The 13,519-nt window shown below is 43.3% G+C and overlaps 1 protein-coding gene and 5 non-coding genes across 7 annotated transcripts in view; 3 read left to right on the forward strand and 3 right to left on the reverse strand.

Annotated features, from left to right (window-relative positions):
- Positions 1-13,519, forward strand: part of LOC113019097 (wiskott-Aldrich syndrome protein family member 3) — a 57,631-nt gene that overhangs the window by 316 nt on the left and 43,796 nt on the right. The window lies entirely within an intron of this gene.
- On the forward strand, positions 951-1,023 carry trnak-cuu (transfer RNA lysine (anticodon CUU)). The gene has a single exon. It is a non-coding gene; the product is annotated as a tRNA-Lys (tRNA).
- Positions 2,973-3,045, forward strand: trnak-cuu (transfer RNA lysine (anticodon CUU)). The gene has a single exon. It is a non-coding gene; the product is annotated as a tRNA-Lys (tRNA).
- Positions 3,480-3,552, reverse strand: trnak-cuu (transfer RNA lysine (anticodon CUU)). Its single transcript has one exon. It is a non-coding gene; the product is annotated as a tRNA-Lys (tRNA).
- Positions 12,858-12,930, reverse strand: trnak-cuu (transfer RNA lysine (anticodon CUU)). Its single transcript has one exon. It is a non-coding gene; the product is annotated as a tRNA-Lys (tRNA).
- Positions 13,302-13,374, reverse strand: trnak-cuu (transfer RNA lysine (anticodon CUU)). The gene has a single exon. It is a non-coding gene; the product is annotated as a tRNA-Lys (tRNA).

Consider the following 13,519-nt stretch of genomic DNA (forward strand, 5'->3'; position numbering starts at 1 on the left):
TGACAGCGATGGTGTGGACACATGCCCGCTCCCCTTGGGAGCTGGTACACGGGGGAAAGGGAAAGGGAGGGCGCATTTGTTGTTGTTGTTGTTGCATCACGGAGCTGCACGCGCAGAAAACACGAAGCCCTTTGATAATCGAGAGGAAAGAGCTGCATGCTTCTTTAGGACGGCCGGGTTTCACACCATTTTCTCCCTCCTGTAATCCCTCCATCTCTCCCAGTGCGGTTGGTCAGGTGCCTCTCCTCCCCTCTCTCTCTCTCACTGGCTGCAACAAAATGTCAGCAGTTGGGAGAATGTGTTGTGGGATTTGGCTGCAAACTAGCTTGTGGCGGCTAGAAAAAAAAAGAGCAGTGGGGCTTATGCAGGAGGTGTGCAGGGTGTGGGGGGATTAGCGTGCGCAGAGGATCCACTTTGTCTCTACGTGTCTGTCCCCCCCGTTTTTCTGTCTCTGCGTACCTGACTTTGGAATTTTTGGAATTCCTGCAGATATTTTAATACGTCCATACTGACTTAAATTGGCCATTAAGCTGTGCTTTCATGTCTTTAACCGTGAAACAGGCCTCAGTCAGATCAAAAAGATTCCAGATGAGTAAGTTTTTATTATTGTGGCTCCTCTCTTGCTGCTTCTGCTCCCGAGGATGCTCCTGTTGCTCCTGTGTTTAATTTAATTAATTAATTCATTTCATATTCCCAGTATGGAGGCCTGCTGCAATGTGAATCCAGCCAACTCAGCCACCTGGAGGGATTTGTGCACATTATTGGCTCTCTACCATGTTTTATTTAAGCAAGAGGCAGGGGATAATGGTCCGAAAAATGGGGTGGGGCAAAGGAATTAAACACATGTCTGTTTGTCATCCAAATCTTTATTATTTATTCAGTAAAATTTAATCTGTTGTTTATTTGTATCTATATGTTCCCAACAGGCAAAAGTGGTTAATCTTTTGTAAGCCCGGCTAGCTCAGTCGGTAGAGCATGAGACTCTTAATCTCAGGGTCGTGGGTTCGAGCCCCACGTTGGGCGCTGCACTTTTAAGACAGAACCTATTATGGATGGTTTACAGTTTAATGCCCCTTTTCCATTTATACCTCCTTGGATTTACTCAACTGGTTTACCATTACAATCAAGTAATGGTTGTTGTCAAAGCAACATAGCCCAGCGTCCTGTGACATAATTGGTACGAGTCATGAACGCTTCAACAAATGTGGACGTCGAGGCAACAATATACCTGCTGCTCGGTCTGTGGCTTTTCATGTATCTACCACATCGTGTTTTTGTTTTTGTAGCCATTTTCCTCATTGCCGGGTTTCAGAAATGGATGTTTTGATTTTTTGTGAATGAGACACTCTAATCACTCATTGAGTGACGCCACTTACCAGCCAATCGGTGGCCTGCATGACCTGCTCGGATTGCTTGGAAGCCCGGGCGAGCAGGCACCATTTAGTACAAAGTACTATGACCAAATGGAAAACCCTTAAAATCGTGGCGATCTGAGTAAGTACTAATGGAAAAGGGGCTCAGCAAACTACAAGTAATTACTATAAAGTCTGGCTTATGTGCAATCTGTTACTCAGAAGGTAGAATAGGCCACACTCCTACCACTTTGCAGAGGAGAAGCTTCCTTTGGCGTAACACCGAGTCCTGATGCATCAAGTGGAAGGTCTTATCGTTCAGGGCATAGAGGAGGTTGTTTCCTCCTTGACAAGGGTTGGTGGTTCAATCCTCAGATGATGACAGTAGCTTTAGACCTCTCTAAACACTTGGTTTCAGATTTCTTTTTTCTTTTTTTACCAATAACTCTATATGATGTCAGTGAGTGCAGAGCACCAAAGCCCCACCCACCTGTAGTACAAACCTTCTGTTTACATTAAGCAGCCAATCAGAATAACAGCTTTATCTGCATGGATTGGATAGGATCTTAAAGTGAGGCCTCTACCAGTGTAAGCGATCCAGGAAGTGGAATGACTTCAAGATTTGGCCACTGAAAATAAGTGCTCTGTTATGAACTAATGTACTGAGTCCAGTTCTGTGAATCCTTTCAAGTCTAGACTCCAGCCTGGGTGAACAGTGATTAGATAATAGGCTTCTTTTATGTGCGTTTGTGTAGCTGCTGTATTCATTGGAGACGGTGCTCAGAGAGGCTTGCGCTGATTTCTTACATAAGCGAATCATCGAGGAATAAGGGCGAAGAGCGGTGAGCACTAAATAAGCATAAACGCTCCAACAGGGGACACACAGCACAACACACACACACAGATGCCTAACTGTACACACATAAACACATTCGTACACTCGTACACAGAGTTACTTCAGGGCTTGAAGCAAAGACAAAGGAGGGGCGATGCTGTGCTGGGTGACAAAGGCATGCGCTCTGCTGTGGCCACAAAGGCTAGTTTTCTGGTTTTCAAGGGCTTTTTACATGCATAATCCCCCCTTTCCCCCAAAGGTATTTTTAGTCCACTTACAGTTACTGATGCCCTGACTACAGCCAATTAGACAACACTTGTGAAAATACATTATTAATGTGTACAGGCACTAAACTAAGGTCTGTTTTGAGGAAGTTATTTCCTAAGTGTTTTTACTTAATGCATTATGGTGCTATTACTTATTAGCCTATTACTTAGCAACATCCATTAAGACTTGTTGAGCTTATCTAGCAAAAATCCATCTGCCCATCCTTACACAGTGTTTTGTACTATTTATTTGTTTGTAGATCCACTAATTATTTTGTCATTCTTAGAACTTTGGTGTGTTAGAACCTTTGTTTTCTTTCTTTTTTTTACATGGGAACTGAACCAGACTTGCATTTTCTTCTCTTGAGTAATGAATTAAAATTCCTGCAGTGATTCAAATATCTAATCAGCCTCCTGGCAGTAAATTGATGCATCTATTCATGTCGATGTGGTCAAGATGATGACCTGCTTATATGGTATGTTGTACCCCTGGAAATGAAAGTAGTTTAGGTTGTGTAAGCCCGGCTAGCTCAGTCGGTAGAGCATGAGACTCTTAATCTCAGGGTCGTGGGTTCGAGCCCCACGTTGGGCGATTCTCTTTTAAGACAGAACTTACATCAGTTTACTGTCATGTAAGCTGCTGAAAAACAAGCTTTGGGCATCATACTGAATCTTGGTGTGGAGGTTGTCTCCTAATTGTGAAGGTTTTTGGTTGAATCCTCAGATTCTGTAGTCTGCATGTTGACAAATTCTTGACAGTCAATGAATCCTCTGAATGTGAACTTTTGGTTAATAAAGCTTGTGTGTGTGAGTGAGGCTAGTGGTAAGAAGTCATTGCAAGAGCTCCTATCAAGTACCAGTCATTTACCACTAAGCCACCAGCTTGTATTAATGTATTAATCTGCACACTGGATGAACTGTGGATTACACAGTGTGCAGATTAATACATTCTGACTAACAGCTTTCACAATTAGGCAGACTTTATAGCAATTATCTGTACTAGACCGTAAAGTCCTAAAACACTAACGCCCAACGTGGGGCTCGAACCCACGACCCTGAGATTAAGAGTCTCATGCTCTACTGACTGAGCTAGCCGGGCTTGCACCGCTGGATGAGTTTTCGAAACACCACTGGCTACTTGAATATTGTCCAGCAGGATAACACACCATGGCCCAGAGCTCAAATCACCTCAGACTGGTTCACTATACTTAAATGGCCTCCACGGTCACCAAACCTCAATCCAATAAAGCGGGAGACTGAACAGGAGATTCTCGTCATGAATCCTGAATCATGTCAATATTCACCAAAATCTCTGAGTCTCGATTTCCACTGCAGCTTTTGGAAGATAGAGTCTGAATTTGGCATGAAACAACATGAAAGCACGGCTCCATCCTGCCCTGTATGGTTCAGGATGATGGTGGTGTCATGGATCCTTTAAACACCACAGCCTTCCTGAGTGTTGTTCCTGACCGTGTTCCAGCATGTGACCAGCAGAATAACACACACAGTAAAATTACTGGAACACATCTTTCCTTTAATCTCATAAAAGAAACAAGTTAGTTCGACTCGTCCTTTATCCACGCTTTGCGATGAAGGCTGTGTTTATGTTCAGCACCAGGCCTGTTTATGAGCGTTCTTTTCAGAACAAGGATCAAATATAGCTTCAGCCCTTTGTTTGTGCCTCACTCCTCTGAGTTTCTGGTCTTTTAGAGACCTCACGGCCCCCTAGATTCAAATGAAGGTTGTTGTCTAAAAGTCACATATGAGTGCTTATTAGCTCTGATTCAGTGATGTTGATGCTTGAACTCTCAGTTTCATCCCTGCAGAAATAAATGGGTAGCTTCCAGCCGAAAACAGCCTTCCATCTTAGATGAGTTGTGCGTGTTTTTTTTCTGACTTTGTGAGAGATTTAACCCTCAGTCTCCCACGTTTGCCTCAGAGGATGATTAGGATTCCATCAGGAAGTGCCGTGTTTTCACCAAAATCTGTATTTCAGGAGTCAGCCGTTCAGGGGATCCTCTTTTTTTCTCCAGTAGAAGGCACATTATTCATTTTCCAGACATGCATTTGCTGTTCTTTCCTCCCTGAGGGGCCTGTTCTGGTATTAAACCTCCAGCCTGTTTCTCTGCCTCTGAACCAGAGCTGGTCAGCTTTAAACATTTCCAGGTGACAGGAAGTGGGGATTTTATTGTATTATTGCAACAGATCTCTGCCTTCCTCGGATTTTCCCTCCAACACGTGTTCAGTTGTGGTTAATGGTTTGAATTACTTCTGAAGATACACAGCAGGCTCTTCAGGGTGCACTCACGCTGAGTGATGTGGCCGCTTAGAGGTGGACTCTTGGGCTTTTTTGTTGTTTGAATAACCATCTGACATGCTGAATAGGATCTGTCTGTCGTGAATTTTCCATGCTCTGTTCTTACTTAAAGGTGGTTGTATCATATTCGCTTAGAGCCACTGCCCCATTTACTTCTCATGAGTGTCTTATTTTTGTCTTAAAACATAAACAGAGCTCTGCTCAAATATGTTTTTTAAATATTCACTTGGCAACTTAAAAGAAAGCAGTGTTTTCCATTAGGTTGTAGTACCTGGTACCAGGTACTTTTTTAGTGCCTGCTTGCCCGGGTTTCCAAGCGATCCGAGCAGCTACTAAAATGTGCCATCGTCAGACTGCATCCCACTGATTAGCTGGTAAGTAGCGTCACTCGATGAGTCATGAGACCATCTCGTTCATAAAAGTTAAAACCACCATTGTTGAAACCCAGCAATGAGAAATATGGCTACAAAAACCAACACCCTGATCCCCGAGTCTAATGAAAAGCCACAGACCGAGCAGCAGGTATATTTTTGCCTCAACGTCCACTTTTTGTAGCGTTAGTGTTGCATATTAATTACGGCGCAGGACGCTTGGACGCATTGCTACAATGGCGATCACGCACGTTAGGTAGTACTGGATTATAATGGAAAACCAGTTGATCCGAGTCGATTCGTGGCGATCAGTGGCGAGCCAATAAGAGTAGGTACTAATGGAAAAGGGCCTTTAGACTGCGTTGCTATAACAACCCTACCCACATTGAGGTGGTACTCAGTTGTAATGGAAAATGATCAAAACAGAGTCGAGTCTAGTTAAGTAGGCGCTAGTAGGGTGAATATGAGTGTGACCTGTCCTCGTGCACCCCACCTCTCACGCTATAATAGCCGGGATAGGCTCCAACTGGAATTGAGTAAGCAGAAGAAGATGGATGGATCAATGACTGCATGTCGAATATGTACCAAGCCTAAAGTGGTTGAAAGTAAATTTTTTAGTTGATTTGCATGTTATAGATGTTGTTCTTTATATCTTTCTGCTGTTTTCTGTGTGTACAAACCTCACATTCCCCGTTTCTTCCTTGATTTCTCCTGCTGGCTGCACTGTCAGAGTCCATTTATTATTAACTTACTTCTGGTGCACCGTTCTTTAGGGAAATTATTTCAGATTGTTGGCAGGAAATATTTACTTTTTGTCTCTCTCAGCTGGATGCGTTTCCAGGCCGTGTTTTCCCTCAGAATCTGCAGAATGTGATATTGTTTTCTCACCCGGTCGTCAGGACCTGAGTGCTTCTGTTCTCAGTGGGAAGAGCCACTGCATTCATTTATGCACGGCTCTCTGAAGGTTTTAAACAGGTTGTGGTCTGGATCGTTGCAACACCTTGAAATGTTTTCTTTTTCAGTCATTCTGTTGTAGATCTGCTGGGATCGTTGTCCTGTTGCATGACCCAGTTTTAGAGTGTGAGATGTTGCCCTTGGGTTGTTTGATTATTGAGGGTTTCTCTCTGTTATAGGGTCTTTACTTTTAACTGTTGTCTTTTGATGCTATATAAATAAAAGCTAAAATTGAATTCGGTTGTTTGCAGTTTCTCTGAATATTGCATAGTCTGAATTTTGGGTGAATGTGCTGGGACGTGCGCTCCTGGTAGGATTGTTTATTGTGGTAACGCACACCTGAATGCTCCAAACCACCAAAACTTGTGCTACAGCGGCGCTCACATTTGCTGATGATCATTTAATCAAGTGCATTTGATTATCTTACCTCCTTATCTCCTATGAAAGTAGTGAGCGTGTACTTGTATCACAGGACGTCATTGCTTTAATAAATTTGTTGTCTCTTGTTGTTTAAAAGATGGGAGCAGTCACCATGGCGACATGGTGGGTGCTTGACCTTATAATTCAAGTATTTTCTTCCTACTTTTTTACAATGTAAGATTTTACAAATTTACTTGATCTAATACTTTATGAAATCACTGTTTTCTGCATCTACTAAACCAAGTAACACACTTACTTAATTACTTACATCTGTAAATTTGAAAACCTCCAATTATTGAGTTTTCTGTTATTCCATACGAGTCATTTTTCATCGAATATGTCGTGACAACATGTCGCCTTTCAGCTCCACAGAGGAGGCCCGTGTTCTGCAGCTCTGCGTGTCTGAGGTGTTTTCTGCCAGAGTTAATCAAAAAGTGGGAAAATGTAATGTTGTAAAGTGAAGCTTTCTGTGGGCTGAGGCTTGCACACTGCTGCTCGACAGACAGCTTGGATTGCACTCAATTCCCCGCTTCCTGTGAGTCTGACGGTGCTCTGCTGTGCAGCAGCGTTTCACTTGGCCAGAAAAAGCAAATCTGTGTGGGATGGATGGTCTGCTGTGTTGCAGCTCTGACTTTGAACTTAGACGGGTTTTTTTGCATGAACGCCTTCATCGCCACATTAGTGCAGAACATTCAGCTGTGAGCGTGTCACACATCGTTAAGGAAAGAGCAGTTTGTCAGTGGAAGTACTTGTTACATGTGCAGTGCAATAATGAGAATGATGAACCCTTCAGCTTTTAACAAATTCCACGTCGTCTGTAACACTGCAGCTCTGCAGTAGAAGAAAACGACGGGGCGTTGTGAAATAGAAGCCCTGAGCCTGACCGTTCTGCACTGCTGACAGGCTGCTGGGCCAGGGTCACTCACCTCTAAGGTCTTCGCTAGCTTTGCTTTAGCATGCTGTCTGCATGCACGGATGCCTGCAAACAGCCAAAGTTGTTGTGGAAGTGCTATAAATATGTCCACGACGCAGTTTACTGTCACGCTCTTGTGCTTTCATGCATTAAAAATGACAAAATCACCCACCCCACCACTTCACCCTTTTCCTCCTCCCTTCCTGCACAGCTAGCTTAAATCAGCTGATAGCAGTGCGTGTACACAGGAATAAAAGCCACGTTTGAAGGTTTTTTCTTTTCTCTCCACCCATTGTGCAGATAATTAAAGAGCCTTTGTAATGACATAACTGTAACTGTTGGGTAGTTAATTGGAAATTTATCAAAACAAAGGGGATTTCTTTCAGTTCTGCTAATTTAAAAATATTCTGTTAGTATTTTAAAAGGCGAGATATGCTGTCTCTAATGATCTTTAGACTAGGCCTAGTAACTGTAAAGCAATTTCATTTTTTTAGAAGCGAAGAGTAACAGAAATGGGGAAAAATATAGTTTTACCAAAATGTCATGAGCACAAAATATGCTTCAGCTGTGGTGGAGAAAGTTATTTAAATGAGGAGTCTTTCAAAAATGATGCGTGCTGAGTAGCATGGAACGCAGTGCTGAGGTCAAACACTGTCAGGAAGTAAGTATATCTTATTCACTTACATTGTATTATTGTCTTTAAAAATAAATAAAACTGAATTGAATTGAAAAATTGAAAAGTGCGTTTTAAGGACAAAAATTTCATTTTTTTTTTTACAACACAAAATGAGATCCAACAGTTAAAGTGACACAAATGGATAAAACTAAAAAAAGGCAAGTCTGCACAGGCCTTATTTTTCCTTGAATAAATTACATAATCAAGCACAAAAACGTCCAGCGCAGCAAAAATGATACAAATTAAACCAGAGATTCTGATTTTCTGATGTTTCTACTGTTAGCATGTAGCTCCTCAGCTTTAGGAGTCAGAGAGCTGGAACCAGCAGATTTTCTCGCCTGAGCTCGCCGCGTTCCACCTCCCCAATTTTTGAACTGGGAGCAGTGAAACTGGGACACTGTGAGGCATCACATCCACAGCTTTAATGTGACCCGTCTCCCCTCGCCTTCGTCCCAGTATCCGGGGCTCACCGCCCACCAACCCTGCACCAGGAGGCCCAGTTTGCCTGTGTGCTGTAAGTGTGACAGTGTCAGGTCACACGGTTCTGCTGGATGACTTGTTGCAATTGCGCTGAGGTCGGCACATTTAATTGTGAGGGTCGCAGAGGGGTGCGAGGGGAGTTTTCACAACACACACACACAGAGTGGTGGACTGAATGCAGCTCAGAAACACTGCGCTCACTGCATTCATTCTGTGGCTGACCTGTTTACTAACCACATTAGTGGAGGATAAAAGAGGGCATGGAAAATGATTGTGTGTCTGAAGCGACTGGCATCTGCTATTCTGTGGCCATATCTTTGGAATAACTGTTCTCTATATTTATTAAGGGGTTAATCAGGTAGTTCCTTAATGCACCCCACGGAGTTTTAAAGCAGTCCCTGCAGGACTCCGTGAGGAAAGCTGTTACAGCTGTGGTCATTGCACTCTTCCCCCTCATGTGTTGCTGATTCCATCCTCACTTCTCCTCCTCTGTCTCACCTTCAGCTGTCACCGATTGCAGCGGTGTCCTAGTTCTGCTATCCAGCTCCAACACCAATCATTTGCTGTGAGAGCTTCAATGATTTATAGTTAATTCATACTAGGCCTGGTTACCTCGCACCGTGCCCGTGCACAGTTGGCCCCTCCTCCTCCCCGTCTCCGATGCAGGCCCAAGCACGCTCCATCTCGCTTCAGCATCTCAGCTCCTTCCTGTCACGCGCACTCTCCTCGTCTTTAATGCACACGCATGTTTCTAAAGAAGCGCTCTGGCGGAGCACAGAAACGTTAATTATTTAGAAATTGTGCGGTTAAGAACGTTTTTGAGGTCCGTGCTTGGGCAAGGTTAGTGACCACACTACATTTGTAACATGTACAAATGCTACCGACTCCACACCCCAACCCACGTGCAGCAATCACACCAGATACAAACTGGACTTCAGGGATCGGCTGTGCTGGGGATCAGCGAGCATGAGTAAAGCTGTAGTGTAAGCAGCACTCCTCTCTCTGTTTCATACTTCTGTGTGATTTAGCTCGAGGCTGCTCGGTAGCTTTTTTGTTATCTAACAAGCTTTGTGCCTGTAATCTACTTAGCATAGGTGCTTGCTTTTGTTTTTGGTTTTGCTTTTGGTTCTATAACCTCTTCTGATCACTAATCTCAAGAGACTGAGGCAGTGTTCATTACCTCATGCACCACACCTGTGTCTGCTGTGGTGTATGGGTTGTGTCGGTTAAGCACTACCCTTTTCCCCAAGGTCACTGAGGCCTAGAGACTGGTTGGCAATTGGTTGGAGGTCGCTATGGAATTTGATTACTAAAGACCCGGTCACGCAGTCACACACGCCTAGAGACCTGTTAGTGGTAACCACCAATCAGTAGGGAAAAGGGCTGTAAATGCACTGCATCTGCTTGAGCACTTAAAGCACTTTGTACTACAAGCCTCGTTCTCCCATTCACTTTTTTCCTTGCCTAAGTGCTTTCTGTGTAACACTCACACACTGCTCAACAGGAGCACACACCAGTGTGTGAATATTAGCTAAAGCTTGCCCAGTCTGCATATTTTGGCATGCAGTTAGCGAGTGCTCGCAGACAAGGAGGCGTCTTCCATGCAAACAACCGCGGCAGTGACCAAAGCAATCACAGGGAGGTTTTTGGTGTTGCATCTAAATAACCTAGCAACTGCCAGCAACCACTGTCCAACCGCTCAGGGAACACACATTTTCTCCCTGCCAACCTCCAGTCCCTAGGCTTGTGTGCCTGAGGCCTTACCAGGCTAGCTAGTGTTAGCTGACAACTGCCTGCTCCGCCCTCTTGAAGAATGTAATCAAATCAAATCAAATCACTTTTATTGTCACATCACATGTGCAGGTACATTGGTACAGCACATGTGAGTGAAATTCTTGTGTGCGAGCTTCACAAGCAACAGAGTTGTGCAAAATACAATAATGTAAACAAGCAAAATACAAGAATGGCTACATCTGAAACTAATAAATATATGTACAATATATAATAGTATATGCATTTCTGGATGTGTATACTAAATATTTTTCTACGTGTGTGTGTGTGTGTGTGTGTGTGTGTGTGTACACATATTTTACAAATTAAATAGAGTAAACAATAAATAAAATGTAAATGTGTCCATGAAGAATTTAAAGATTAAGGCTTTAAAATATGTTCATCACAGTGGATACATTTATCTTTTATCTATAGTCTGAGTAAAAAGGCAGAGCATTTGCACACTTTAGAAACTGCACAGTTGGCCTCCACAGCCATGTTTGTGAAGAGGGGCGAGAGAGCAGTAACCGGGTGCACAGCCCGCTCACCAGTTATAAATAGGACTGGATATTAGGATTGATTCAGCTTTATCTTTCAAATCCAGACCAGCAATTTGACCATAAATGGTCTCTTTGTTTAAATGATCCATGTGGCAAAAAAGGATGATGAATTTAGGAAACGGAGCCAGAACCCTGATTCTGAATGTTATTGCAAATGCTGCTGGACAGTCAGGAGTGTGTGCACTTGGTGTTTATCTGATATGTTTTGTCTTTAAAGTAGCTGTTTCATAACAGCTCATCTGCATTCAGCCTCACTTAAGAGGTACTGTAGGCACACACACAGACACTGGAAACAATGAAGTGACTGAGATCCCTCGCAAAACTCGATCGCCTCGGTGTAAACTCTCTTCTGTCTCTCGCAGCCCTGCTCTGATCGCCAAAAAATGAAAACGCTTCCCAAGAAACCATGACAACAACTCCACAGAGTCTGCTGGTTCTTCTCACAGAAGGAGGGGGGCAAAAAAAAGGAGAGGAAGTAAAAAGAGAGTGTTAAATCGCCCGTCTCTTCTTCTCTCTTTTGCATTATTTGTTTTTAGTGAGGATTAGCGCAAAAAAAGGTGTGCATGTGTGCTACCGCTGTAATTGACATCGTTTTTGCAGAATTGCTCCTCATCCAAGAGCATCAACAAATGCAGACATCAAAGAGAGCTGAGCCTGAGCGGGGGGGAGGGCGTAAGGGATACAGTTAGTTAAAGGATGAGGGAAGAGGGGAGGAGAAAGGAAGCAAGAGTCAGCGTGCTGGGGGTTGGGGGTGGTAGAAATGAAGCTGTAACTGACATCGCTGCTGTTAACATTCAGTGTGGTTCATGCAACATAAGAAACAAACACTTTTCTGCTCTTTTCTTTGCATCGAGCCTGCCTTTTATCACGTGATTTTCATACAACACTCGTCCCACTCATTTTGTTTGTACATAGTTTTGTAAATGTTTTATTATTTAGTGCTTTGTTCTGCTTCGTACTCGCGGATGCCTTTTGTTAGCTGACATTTGGCGTTCCACCAAACTGAGAGCTTCCCAGGCCTGCAGAGCAAAAACCAGAGTAATCCTGACTCAGAATAAAACATTAGCTCTGTTTCACTGTGTTGGCTCTCTTTGCTGTTGTCATAGCTGTGCGCTCCCAGACTGTCAATCAGGCTTGGCTGTACAAGCCTAGCTGTTAACATTACACAGATATTAGTGTTTGCTTCTTGGCTCCACAAGGTTCTGAAGAGCTGCATGTTTCTTCATCCAGAAAAAAGACGTTAAATGATCTTAGTCATGAAAAAAGAGTTGTTTATGATGTTTTCGTGTGGCTCCAGGAATATTTCAGATTTCTGATTGGTCAAACTCCATAAGAAGAACTCAAGGCATGTTTTACAAATTGTTCATCTGTTCATCAACATATCTTTCTCTATGGATTTTATACATAATGGGTCTCTTTACTGTTTTAAATGTGAATAAGCAATAGTTTTGTAAAATTTCTGTCACTTGTGCTTAAACCCTGAATTCAAGGTTCAAGGTTTTGGTCACTTCATTAGCTACACCCATTCGCCTGTTTGGTAACTTGAATAATGAGCCGTATCACATGGCACTGCTTTAAGGCATGTAGATATGATCAGGACAGCCTACTCAAGGTCAAACTGAGCGTCAGAGTGAGGAGGAAAGGTGATTTAAGTGACTTTGAGTGTGGGATGGTTGTCGGTCTGAGTAATTCACAAACTGCTAGTCTGCTGGGATTTCTCACACAGTCATCATGAGTCTGAAAGTCTGAAAAGGAGAAAACATCCAGTGGGTTAAAAGTTATTGTTCAAGCGAGAATGCAGAGGAGAATTGAAAGAATGCAACAAGCTGACAGGAATTCACGCACATCATGTGTCATCCTTGAACCAAGACCGCATTGCCAACTGACCTCTCAGCCCATGTGGGTTGTTATAATCTCACCTGAGAGAAACCTCATAAATTCATCGCCCAACATGGGGCTCGAACCCACGACCCTGAGATTAAGAGTCTCATGCTCTACCGACTGAGCTAGCCGGGCTTGTATTGGCATTCAATCTTTCTGAGTAAGACCTTCTACAATAAGTAAGACTTCATAGTGTCTTGATGCATCCTCAATCATCCAGGTAAGTAGATCCCAAAAGGTTGATTCTGTTCATCTGGACGTAGCGTTTTCAGTGGGAAAATCCTTTCGTCTTTCGACTGCAGGTTTCCCCAATCTTAGTAACAGTACATTTGCATAATGATTGAAACCAGCCCACTGAATGAACAACGGACTGTGAGTTCCTTGATCGTTAACATGCAAATTATCATTGCCATTGATCAACTAGATTGGAGCTCACCTAACAGTACACGTGGGTTGTTAGACTCTTACCTGAGAGCAACCTTGTAATTTCTGACCTAAAACTATATCGCCCAACGTGGGGCTCGAACCCACGACCCTGAGATTAAGAGTCTCATGCTCTACCGACTGAGCTAGCCGGGCTTCTGCATGCAGTGGCTGTGTGAGGGATATTTTCGTCGCACACCCTGTACCACTTAATTAAAGTTAACTATTGTTTAAACCCCTACCTGGATATTGTTGCTGACCATGTTCATCCCTTTATGACCACAGTGTACCATCTTCTGAT

Source organism: Astatotilapia calliptera, chromosome 3, assembly GCF_900246225.1.
Source record: "Astatotilapia calliptera chromosome 3, fAstCal1.2, whole genome shotgun sequence".
Classification (NCBI taxonomy): Eukaryota; Metazoa; Chordata; class Actinopteri; order Cichliformes; family Cichlidae; genus Astatotilapia; species Astatotilapia calliptera.